The sequence below is a fragment of the Argiope bruennichi genome, chromosome 11, assembly GCF_947563725.1.
Source record: "Argiope bruennichi chromosome 11, qqArgBrue1.1, whole genome shotgun sequence".
NCBI classification, from domain to species: domain Eukaryota; kingdom Metazoa; phylum Arthropoda; class Arachnida; order Araneae; family Araneidae; genus Argiope; species Argiope bruennichi.
Window position 1 is genome coordinate 38,142,724 of NC_079161.1, and position 12,683 is coordinate 38,155,406.

The window sequence follows — 12,683 nt, forward strand, 5'->3', positions numbered from 1 at the left end:
AGAGTTCTTCGTTTTGTTGCTATCGTGTTAAATTACTTTCAGACCACCGAATTGACAAATTTCCTCTGAATGCACTTTGTTCAAAATTTGATAGAAATTTACAAATCTGAAGTAGAGATCATATACAAAATTTCATCCATCAAGCTGAAAACGCTTTTGTATAATTGTGTTCACTCATTGGCGTGATTTTATTTTAAAAAAATAAGTTTCTCAGATTCTAGGAGGTCTAAAACGTGATGATTCGCCAAAATATGGATTTCGAATTTTTTTTAAAAAACTATTATAAGTGCAAACTATAAAACTACACTATTATGTATAAACTATATTTTTTAACTATTATAAGTCCTGGCTAGGCACACAGTTAACCCATTTTTATTTGATTGACTATTGACGAGTTTTCAGAAAGTTGGCACGAGTTTGTCATGTTTTGCAAGTAATTGGACATTAATCTTAGGTCTTACCGAACCTTTAATTACTGTGTTTAACTTTGTTATATTGTTCACTATAAAAAGTATCCAGAAACTGAATTGAAGCTTCAAGTAACACAAATAATGCTCAAAACCTGGAAAGTGAAATGCAATAATTTATTTTGTTAAAATTTAATAATATGAAATGTATTAAATATAATTAGTGTTTTGTAGCTTTTTTCATTTTTTGTTAAACTCACCTTTAATTAGAAATCTGTTTTATACATGAAAAAACTTAATATTTTGAAAAATGATGATATAAATAATTTATATACCTTCTTCCTATATTTATCCTTTAAGCTTTATATATGATTTCAGTCTTAAACCCTTAAAAACCACAAAAACGACAGAAAAATTGAAATTTATTTTTAGTGAGAGATTAAGAGCTATTGAAGGTGTTTGCGTAGATGTCGTCAGACTCTGTCACAATACACAAAATATGAATTAGAGAAATGTTCCAAAAACTTTATAAAGTTTTATATCACAGATGTAGATGAAAACCTAATCCAAGAAATTTGTTTGTTACGAGATTTGGTTTTGAATGAAAGAGATGTAAATAACGCACAAAACATATTGCAATGCATACTAAATAATAATTATAATGAGTTATTTCTAAATGTATTAACTGTGTTAAAACTTTTCTTTACGTTGCCAGTTACTACAGCAAGTGCTGAGCGCTCTTTCAGCAACTTAAAATTAATAAAGAATTATCTTCGGTCAAGCATGTGTTCAGAACGCTTAAATGCACTTGTTGTATTAAGCATCGTAAAAGAAATTGAAAAAAAATTGTAATTTTTCTGAAGTTATTGATGTATTAACAAAAAAAATTAAAAAATCGCGCATTAAATAAATATGCATTAATAATATATGTTCAGATTTTTTTTTTCTTTACAAAAAATTAGGGCCCCAAATAACTTCTTGCATCCAGGCTCTTTTGAAAAGAAAGCCGTCTCTTCATAAACGTGTACCTCCGAATACAATTCCGCCTTCAAGGTCTGTTAATTACCATCGTGGGGTCATAATCTTGTCAGAAACCTTTTCACATGATTCACTTATATACAAATAAAAGCCCTGCCAAAGCTGTGCCTATTTACACATTTTATACGCGATACTACTGTTATCTGTATGTTTACATATCGCTATCCCATCCCGTGCCTTTTGTCGTCTCAGTGTATAATTTAAAATTGATAAATATTTTGTCTTTTGAAGTTGATTTTTAAATTGAAAACATTTATTGTGATCCCAAACAGAATATTAAAAATAAAAATAGACCTTGTCTCGAAACAGGTTTAGGAATTCTGACCCTCCATTTAATGTACAATGTTGTTTTACAAAGTATCAAACTCAGTTTCGAAAATTATGTTCCATTCTATATTCAGGGAATAATATAATTATAGCTTGCGGTATTTATTCTGGATAATAAGGCTTGTACCATACTCTTTTTATTCTGATTTTAATGAGCTTCGATACAAAAATATAATTCAGAAACTAATTACGGCTAATCAGTCGGATTTGATTAAAGACCTTTTAGAATGAGACACATATTTTACCAGTTGCTGATTATAGAGTCTATAAAATTTTTGACCTTCTTGAAATTAATAATAATTTATTTAAAAGTCAATTACCATCAAAGATAATTTATCATTAAACTTGATTCTCATATTAAAATCAATATTAGTTTAAAGATTTCCCGTTTACAGTTCCTTGCATTTATAAAATTTTCCTACAATATATCTTATAAAAATTTCTTACAATTCTCTATATTTCAGTGATGAAAATGCAATGTAAGGCAATGCTAGCATAAAACATAATAATTCAAATTTGAATTAATGGGATTAATTTTCTGAATTATTGTAATGTTGTAAATTGATCGAGGCGCCACCTAGAAACTTCGAATACCCACTAATAACAGATGATAGTGTGACACAACCCTCTCTTTATCCTTTAGCCCAAACTTAACCTCTTTTATTACTCGTTTCAGTATTCTGAGACGACCACTTTTCGTCGATTCTATCTCACTAAGGGGTGAAACGCGGAGGGATGAGCGCATTTCCGGAACTTATTTTATTGTTAAATGTAAAGATCTTTTCCTTTCATCTTTACTCTCACCCCTGTTTTGTCGAATCAAACTCATCTTAATGCACGATCAAAAGCGCGGAGGGTTTTAGAATCCGTTTACAAATAATAGGTAGATTCCTATAAGAAGACTATTGCAGTATAAATCTATTGCAGTGGTTCTTATGACATAACAAACTGCCTTTTGTTTAAAAGTTATATAAAAATGCGTATGACGCTTTGCCCATGTTGTCTTATAAACAGGATAACTACAGTAATTTTGTTTGGATTTTAATTGGCTTGGAATGCGTTGTTGGAAATGTAAAAATCTCGGACGAGTTCGTAAATTCATCTGTCTCAAAGGGGGTGGAAATGGTAAAGGGCTGGAATTTTTTCGCTTTAACTTCATTAATATTGAAGATAGAAAAATAAATCCAATTAACCAAAATAGAGCCTCATTAAGAGAAATAACTTTTGTACTTGAAGTGTTTCGATAACTGCAATATCTTAGAAGTTATGGGCTGACAAGTGATTTTCAATCCCTAATATTGACTGTTTCTAACCTCAGCAGTTTATGTAGCTAAATAGTATATAAATAGATGCAAAGGAATCTACCTTTGCCTTCCAGCTTGAAGAGAAGAATATTTTTAATTTGGCGATCAATTTCATAAGTTAACCATTATGCACTTAAAATCAGTAAAACAGTATTATATACTTAAATTGTGCTATTTTTTTTTTATTCATGTTTTAAATAAGACAGATATTCGAATTTTGTACAAAACTGTACATATGTATATATATTAATTGTAATGATATTTTAAACTCTTAATTTAAACCAAATTAATTTCCAAAGCTTTAACTTAATTTAGCCCATAGTAATTTCATTCTCTTATTTTCTGATCCAATTCCACTTTCTGTTTAAGGAATTCAACTGAAGCTGTGTAAAAATGATGCGCCATCAGTTCCACGTGGCGAGTGAAAGTGCTCCCTCCTTTGCCCTTGTCCAAGATCAACATGAGTATTAAATTGACACACTGCCGGAAATCCCAAATTATATAAGACTAGTGATCATTTGTTTCGCCCCTTCCTTACTTCTGCTTTTGTTGCGTGCCGTTGTGGACGTGTTCTGTCCGCGCCTACTTGTAAATAAATTACTTTCCCAGGATCAATTAAAATGAATTTGAAAATGAAAAATGTCTCTTCTGTATCTTCAAACCTGCCTCCTGCTTTTTAGAATTATATATATACAAAAGTATTAGAATCAAGTTAATAGGAAAAACAAAAATCAAATAAAAATTAAACCAAAAAAATTATTAAAAAAATATATATAATAATTTTTTTGGTTTAATTTTTATTTGATTTTTGTTTTTCCTATTAACTTGATTCTAATACTTTTGTATCAATTCATCTGTGTTTTAGAAGTAGCTGCAATTGCGCTCTCTAAATACTATGAAGTTCTTTTTTGGTTTTAGTTTAAATAGGTAATAAATTTTAGTTGCGATTTCGAAACTGTTTTGTTTCGTTTTCATTTTAGTTTCGTTTTCAAACTTTTTCTTACTTTAGATTGGTTATATATATATAATATATATATATATATATAATATATATATATATATATATAATTTCAATTTTAGTTATTTATTTTATTATCTGGTGTGAGATTAAATCATACGCTCGGTCACAGTATGTGCAAAATTGGCTTTTCCGCCAAAAAAAAAAAAAAATCCAATAACCACAAAAACCGAATTAAGAACTCAGTATGAAATGTATGCTTTAAAATTAAAATTATGTCTAAGGTATGATAAGCATTAGACAAATTATTCAGGATACCTCATTTTTACAATGGCATTATCAGCACTCTCGTGAATAACTCTTCCCTCCCCCTTTTAAAATCCTATTTCGTGTTCAATTGTAATTTCCCCCAGAAGTATTTCATCTATGCTGATATGAATCGTGGTGCCATCTGGTAGCGGAATTCAGTAACTTAATAATCACTAATGGATTCGCAGATTTCTTGTTATTTATTTATTTATTTACTTTCAATTAAGTTATTTCTCCGCTTGGAAAGTAAAAATGTAAATGCAGCAAAGTATAATTCTTCAATTTTTTTAAAAAACTATTCACTATAAAAAATTTAAATACTTTTTCTCCTTACTCGTCTTAATTTGAGAGCCCAAGGCACTGACATCAATTCGATTATTAATATTTATTGGAAGTAATTTCTAGATTTATCAAATATCACATTTTTAATGTTTTATAATGTTAATTATTACAGTTTGTTTTTAATGGTTAACATTAATTTCTAACAGTAAGGAAAAGAAATATCATAAAAAGAGGTTTCACATTTAAAAAAATTAATGAAAAAAGCTCGTAAAAGACGTGCTATAATAGAGTAAGTTTATTTAATTTTAATAATTGTTTACTAATTTTACTTAATAAAATATCGAAAATGCGCTACTCTCGAATTTTCATTTAAAATGACGCAAGTATGTTATTTGCATTGCATGGCTAAAAATGACTTTGCCTTTTCATTATGCAACCAAGCATTCCTACATTTGGTATCATTAGAAAAAGACCCGAAAAGAATTTTCCTTTCCATCAAAAAGTCATGCTGTTTTTTATTATTGTTTTATATAATATTATTTCTGGAATTAAAAGAAATAAGTTTTCATTTCAAAAACGTGCCTTCGACTGGCGTAAACATGTCAATTCAATTTAAGTGAATGACAGCGTGTTTATAAAAGAATGAACTGTTATGAGAGTTTTTTATATTTATTTAGATAAAAGAAAATTTTTGATGATTTAAAGCATCTTTGCAATTCACGAATTTTAGAACAAAATAGGGATATAAAAATTTGTTTAAAACAGCATATTCAAAATCTGATCTATATAATTGTTCCTTTTTATCATGTGAGAACATGTTTTGCTTAGAGGGTTTTGAAGCTCGAAATCGCGTGGGCAATGAATAAAGAATAAATGGCAATTTTCATCATCATCTTTTAATCGCATATATTTTTTTACCTGCTTTTACCAGTATTGCATTATTATTATGTATGCTTCTTTAAAAGTAGATGCGTTTTTGAAAGGTTGACGTAGAACTATGACATCATACCTGTTATTTCATCTCAAAATCGGTCGAGCTCCAAAATTATGTTTGCCAGCTAGAAAAATGGAAAATGAAAATTTAAAAAGATTATATATATATATATATATATATATATATATATATATATATAATATACACACACACAAAAGTATTAGAATCAAGTTAATAGGAAAAACAAAAAATCAAATAAAAATTAAACCAAAAAAATTATAAAACATATAAAAAAAGAATCCGGTCTGAAGACTTTTTCAAGGGTCACCCTCAGGCAGGGATTCAAAGAAAGGGATTTTTTCTGTGAGGAAATACAGACATTGTATTTCCTTTCTGTTAAAATGGTATATCTCTTGAGCATAATTTCAGGGGATTTTCGGGTCATGAGGAATCATTATTAGACAATGTCTGTATTTCCTCACAGAAAAAAATCCCTTTCTTTGAATCCCTGCCTGAGGGTGACCCTTGAAAAAGTCTTCAGGCCGGATTCTTTTTTTATATTTTTTATAATTTTTTTGGTTTAATTTTTATTTGATTTTTTGTTTTTCCTATTAATTTGATTCTAATACTTTTGTATCAATTCATCTGTGTTTTAGAAGTAGCTGCAATTGCGCTCTCCAAATACTATGAAGTTCTTTTTTTGGTTTTAGTTTAAATAGGTTATAATTTTTAGTTGCAATTTCGAAACTGTTTTTGTTTCGTTTTCATTTTAGTTTCGTTTTCAAACTTTTTCTTACTTAAGATTGGTTATATATATATATATATATATATATATATATATATATATATATATATAATATGTAGAGAGGGATAGAGGGGTAGAGACAGATAAAGAAGTCTCGTGATTGTTTCAAACCGGTTTAAACTGGTTAATGATTTAAATTAATTAAGACAAATAATGACTTATAATAATGTTCTCAGATGATAACTTGAAATTTGCGATCGTAAATTTCATTTTAAATTTTTTTATATTTTTCTTGCATGACAAAATGTATATATTAGTTTGCGAAATGTTTGAGAGTATATATATATATTTAGTCGGTTTTCTATGTGTAGGCAGAATGCGTCAGACAGACACTCCGACATATTTGCAAAAAATGGTAGTCTACCTTTTTGATCTTCTATTCTCTTTCCTAGACATTCTTATGTTCGAATTCTCTGTAGAGTAGAAATTTTCCTCTTAATGAGGTCTGAATTCCAAAATCATTTATTTTGCACTTTGTTCTTTCTTGTCAAATTCTATTAGAAAATATTGATTTGTATAGACAATAAGAAAAATATATATATATTTTCAAAGCTTTAAAAAAGTACTGAACTGAATCTAATTTGTATTTTGAATTTTACAATCGAAATTAAGTTTTTTTTTTAAAGTCCAGGCTTCGAAGATAAAAGATAAGTCTAAAAGCCATAAAATGCTTTAAAACTAGAGAAATTTAAAATGTTCGTTTGAATTTTCTGAATGATTCGTATGATTTGAACTTCCTTTCCTAAGCCTCAAAAACATTTTAATAACTTTGATTAATTAAGTAGTTAATAGTAAACAATATATTTTATTGTACTTTTTATTGCTTCAATAATTGGTACTGAAAAGTATGATATGTTATGTATTAATACTATATTATCTTTTTAAAAATCAATAAAATCAATTTAAGTATTTTATTCCAGGATTTTAAATTATACAAATTATCAATAAATATCAAACACTGAATATATTTTTAAAACCTAAAATAGAATTTCATTATATTTTAATATTGTAAAATACAGCAATGATAGAGAATGGGTTTAAAAATTATTATTTTTAAGAGAAAACGGTTTTCCTTAGTGAACAAGATTTAATATAAAAGAATTTGTTTTATTTTTTGTAGTCGTTTTTTTAACCGAAATCCACTCAAAACTTAAATTTGATTTCCTAACGTTTAGGAATTTTTTTTAAGAAAAAGCTTTAATTAGATATTTCTAAATAAAATAATAAGAAAAAAACTATTTTTTAAATTTTATGTAGACAAATTGCAACTATATTGCTACTAACAAATGAAACATTGACAGGTATAATAAAGTTTGAGCACATATGTTATCTCAAGCACATATGTTTAAAAGAATATAAACAAAAGCCAAGAAAAATTTGCAAGGAAAACTAGCAGAAATGGTCACCGAAAAATTTTCTCGCGTGCTCTAATAAATTTCTCATGCCACAGAAAGTTTTACATGTCATTGGAGACAGTAGTTACAAAATATTAACTTTTGGCATGAAGTCAATATCTTTTCTGAAACTATCGTACAATCCTTGGCGAGTTATTTGGCGATTAATCCTTGTCATGTGTTAATAGTATCCAAAAATCGAATCTGTGTTTTAGACGCGTTTTTCTAAACCGATTAAAAAAATTTGAACCAAAATTTCATACAAAATTCAATTTATTTAAGTCATTGGGTTTCTAAGTTAATAACATGTGCATGTATCTGGAAGTACAATGGACAGACAGACGGTCAACCCTTCTTTGGATTTGGTTCAAAATTTGATTGGTGTGTACACCATAGTTGTTAAATATGTGTACCGAATTTTATCCATGTAACTCTCTTCTTTTTGTAGTTATTGTGTTAATTTATATTCGAACAGTCGGACAAACGGACTTCCTCTGAACAGATTCTATTCAAAATTTGATAGATATCTGCAAATTTGGCGTAAATACCGTTTAAAAATTTCAATCGTCTAGCTCAAAGCGTTTGTCACAGACAGACAGACGAACATTTTCCAAAAACGTGTTTTTCGAACTTAGGGTGGTGTGAAACACGGAGATCCGTCAAAATCTGGAGTTCGAATTTTTTGACGATTATTGTACTTTCTGTATACTACTATATGAGAAAGTAAAAAGACTTTCTTTATTAAAAGCATAATTTGGCATAAACTTTCATAAACAATTCAAATATTTTTATCTATTTCCCGGCAAAATGAAATTTAATTACGCTGAATATAACACTTAAAAAATAGCACTTTTCCTAAAAATTACAAAAATAAAAAAGCAAGTTAAAATATCTAGATTCCGCATCAGCTTTTAAAATATTATAACTGATATAAAAATACTTTTCAACGACATCGATCCCATTAAAAAAAAGGCTCGAGAACGTTCGGAATAAACATACCTTTTATTGACAGAATGCTATTTGGTTTCTATCGAAGATAATTATACCCTACCGGATATTAAAATCAGTTAACTAGAAAAAGACGTTTCTTTGACAGCGCCATTGTCGAAAGAAACGGCGTTTCAAAACATTTGTTGAAGCTTCGAATCGAAAATCGATATCGTCGAAATGATGTTTATGTTTTGTTTTGTTTTGTTTTTACTTGCATTGTAATATACATTTGAAATTCAGCTGAGTATTTCCAAGAGGCTAATTGCGGATGCAAAGAATTATTCTTCTGAAAAGTATATTGAGACTTTTTAAAGTGCTTCGAGGTCTTAACAGTAGTCTCATTGTTCTCTTATAATATTTTTTGCCGTTTATTATCCATGCTTTGTTTATTTACGGATTCTGAATGTGATGAGAGTGGGATTTTAGGTAACAAAGGCCGTTTTCCCCTAATGCCAAAAGAATGCATTCAATAAATATTAAAAAAAATCTTTAAAGATTGGCGACGGATTCGAAATTACTGCTTATTAGAAACAGCTTTCTGACTAAACACTTTCAATGAAGAACAAGAATGAATATCAATATTAAGTTTTGCGGAAGGTTTGACTTATAAATTGTGTATTTGGAACAAAACAAGATGATATGTTCAATGTTGTTTTCAAGAAGACAAACTTGGTGTTTTGTTTATATACAAATATTGTGTCAGATTTTTATCATCCATTATTTGATATATCGATTACCTGACATCAATCATCTTATGGAAAAATTATGATGCAATTATAATTACCTCATTTGGGCCAGCGTTGATTAGTACCAGTTAGCAAGATTAAGTTTCTGTCTGTTAAGTTTCTGTACCAGTCTGCAAAGATTAAAAACAGGTAATGACCGAGGAATAGGAATCCAATGAAGGTCGTATGTTTTATTCTATCTCTATCGTTCTGTTTACTTATATTTTTTAGAAACTTTTGAATGAATATTTGCCTTCAGACTGGCTGCTGGAGATCTTCCCTATAAACGAGTTACAAAGGTAGGCCTATTTCCCCTAAAAGACTTCCAGAAAAGAAACTTAACCTTCATATATTCGAGCTAAGTCAGACTTTTATCTCGGTTATTACATAGATGTTTTAATATTGCTTTAACCAACAGAAAGTGCCACACTTTCCATTAATTAGGAACACTTGTTCATGAATTTAGCTGAATTTTTTTGATTAAAAATTATTAAAATCTTAATGGCAATTAGTTACAACTTGTCAGATAACTTTATTTTTGGAATTCGAATTTTTAAATTATCTGAAAACATTTGGTGATTTGATTTTTAAAAATAAAATTATGAATTAATCATCTGAACTAATAAAAATTTTGTTACACAGATCGAGTACCACTTATTTTAATTATTTGGAATGTAGTATTATATATAATAGCACAGACACTACTTCATTTTAATATACAGTGGCACAAAAAATTGAGAGTACACTGTACTTTTATTTGATAAATCCGACTTTCAATATAAATAATATAATTACCGAGTAAGGCAAACATGTTTTTATTTTTATGCATAATAAATGGTTTAATTTAGAGTAAAAATAAAAAAAATCAACGAAAAATTTTTAAATTTAAAAATTTTAGAAGCATTTCAAATAAACATACACAGATTTTTACCTCAAAAAATTGAGAACATGCCAATGAAATTTTGCAATACCTCGCATAGAAACAAAGTGTCACTGTTAGGTTGCATGTCTTTTGGCTCCTATAATGGCCTCTAAATGTCATGGTACCGATTCGACCAATTTTTGGCGGTATCTGAAGATATTTTATCCTATTCTTTTTGCAACACTTGTTTTAAATAGGTTTTGTTTCTAATTTTGTGTTTTTGGACCACTTTTTCGAGTACGGCCCACGAATATTTTATGGCATTGATTAGTTAGTTAGTTAGTTTGGGATTTTTTGGCGCAAGGTTATGGCATTGATGCTGGGGTACTGTGGTATTGTGTATAACTGCTGTTTACAATGAAAAAGACACCACATTTTGAAGTTACGAGCATTCTGTTATGGGTCGTTGTCCTACTGGGAAATGAAATTTTTATCTAAACCCAAATTTTTAGCACTTTCCTTTAGATTGCTGCTAAGTATATCCAAGTAAACCATATGGTTTATAATGCCATCTATAAGAATTAGATTTCCTACCTTGGATGAAGCCATGCAACCTGAAATGATGACTTAGTCACCACCATATTTACCTGTAGGACGTAAATTTTTTGGATCCAGAGTAAAATTAGGCTTTCTCTATGCAGTACGATGGCTGTCACTGCCAGGAATGTTGAGTTTTCTTTCATTACTAAATACAACTTTCTTTCAAAAGTTACTGCTCTTTAGTTGATGAGTTTCTGCAAACTTTATCTGGATTTGTAAGTTGATGAACGGTTTCTCTCTAACAATGCGACTTTTATATCCAGATGTCTAATTGCATTTCGCACAGTTTCAGCACTTACACTTTTGTCTATGATTTGAGAAGTTTCTGTAGCAAGATGGAAGAACCATATGGTCGTGGCAATCTAAAGGAAAGTGCTAAAAATTGGGTTTAGATGGAAATTCCATTTTCCAGCAGAACAACGACCCCAAACAAAATACACGTAACGTCAAAATATAGTGTCTTTTTCATTGTAAACAGCAGTTACACACCACCACCACAGTACTCCGACATCAATGCCATAAAATATTCATGGGCCATGCTGGTAAAAGTGGTTCAAAAACACAAAATTAGAAACAAAACCTATTTAAAACAAGTGTTACAAGAAGAATGGGATAAAATATCTTCAGATACCGCCAAAAATGGGTCGAATCGGTACCATGACGCTTAAGAACCATTATAGGAGCCAAAAGACATGCAACTTAACAGTGACACTTAGTTTCTATGCGAGATATTGGAAAAATTTCATTGGTGTACTCTCAATTTTTTGAGGCAAAAATCTAAGTATGTTTATTTAAAATGCTTCTGAAATTTTTAGATTTAGAAGTTTTTCGTTTATTTTTCTTTATTTTTACTCTAAAATAAACCATTTGTTGTGGGTAAAAAGAAAAACATGCTTGCTCTTCTCGGTAATGTATTATTTATATTGAAAGTCGGATTTATCAAGTAAAAGTAAGGTGTACTCTCAATTGTTTGAGCCACTGTATATACCGATTTTACTTCGTTCATATCAGTTATTCGAATTCATTGCTATTCATTGAAACATCAACGATATAAGAAATGGATATCGATGAAATATTGCTTTAACATTGTTTGCTGCTATTACGGTATTCAGCCGAACTTTTATTTTAACTTTTAATATATTAGCAAAAATTGATCAATAAAATAACGAAATTCATTTTCATATACATAATGTGTGTGTGTATGTATATGAAAAAATATATGTTTTTAAAATATATACAGTGGCTCAAAAAATTGAGAGTACACCTTACTTTTACTTCATAAATCCGACTTTCAATATAAATAATACATTACCGAGAAGAGCAAGCATGTTTTTCTTTTTACCCACAACAAATGGTTTATTTTAGAGTAAAAATAAAGAAAAATAAACGAAAAACTTCTAAATCTAAAAATTTCAGAAGCATTTTAAATAAACATACTTAGATTTTTGCCTCAAAAAATTGAGAGTACACCAATGAAATTTTTCCAATATCTCGCATAGAAACTAAGTGTCACTGTTAAGTTGCATGTCTTTTGGCTCCTATAATGGTCCCTAAGCGTCATGGTACCGATTCGACCCATTTTTGGCGGTATCTGAAGATATTTTATCCCATTCTTCTTGTAACACTTGTTTTAAATAGGTTTTGTTTCTAATTTTGTGTTTTTTAACCACTTTTACCAGCATGGCCCACGAATATTCAATAGCATTGATGTCGAGGTACTGTGGTGGTGTGTGTAACTGCTATTTACA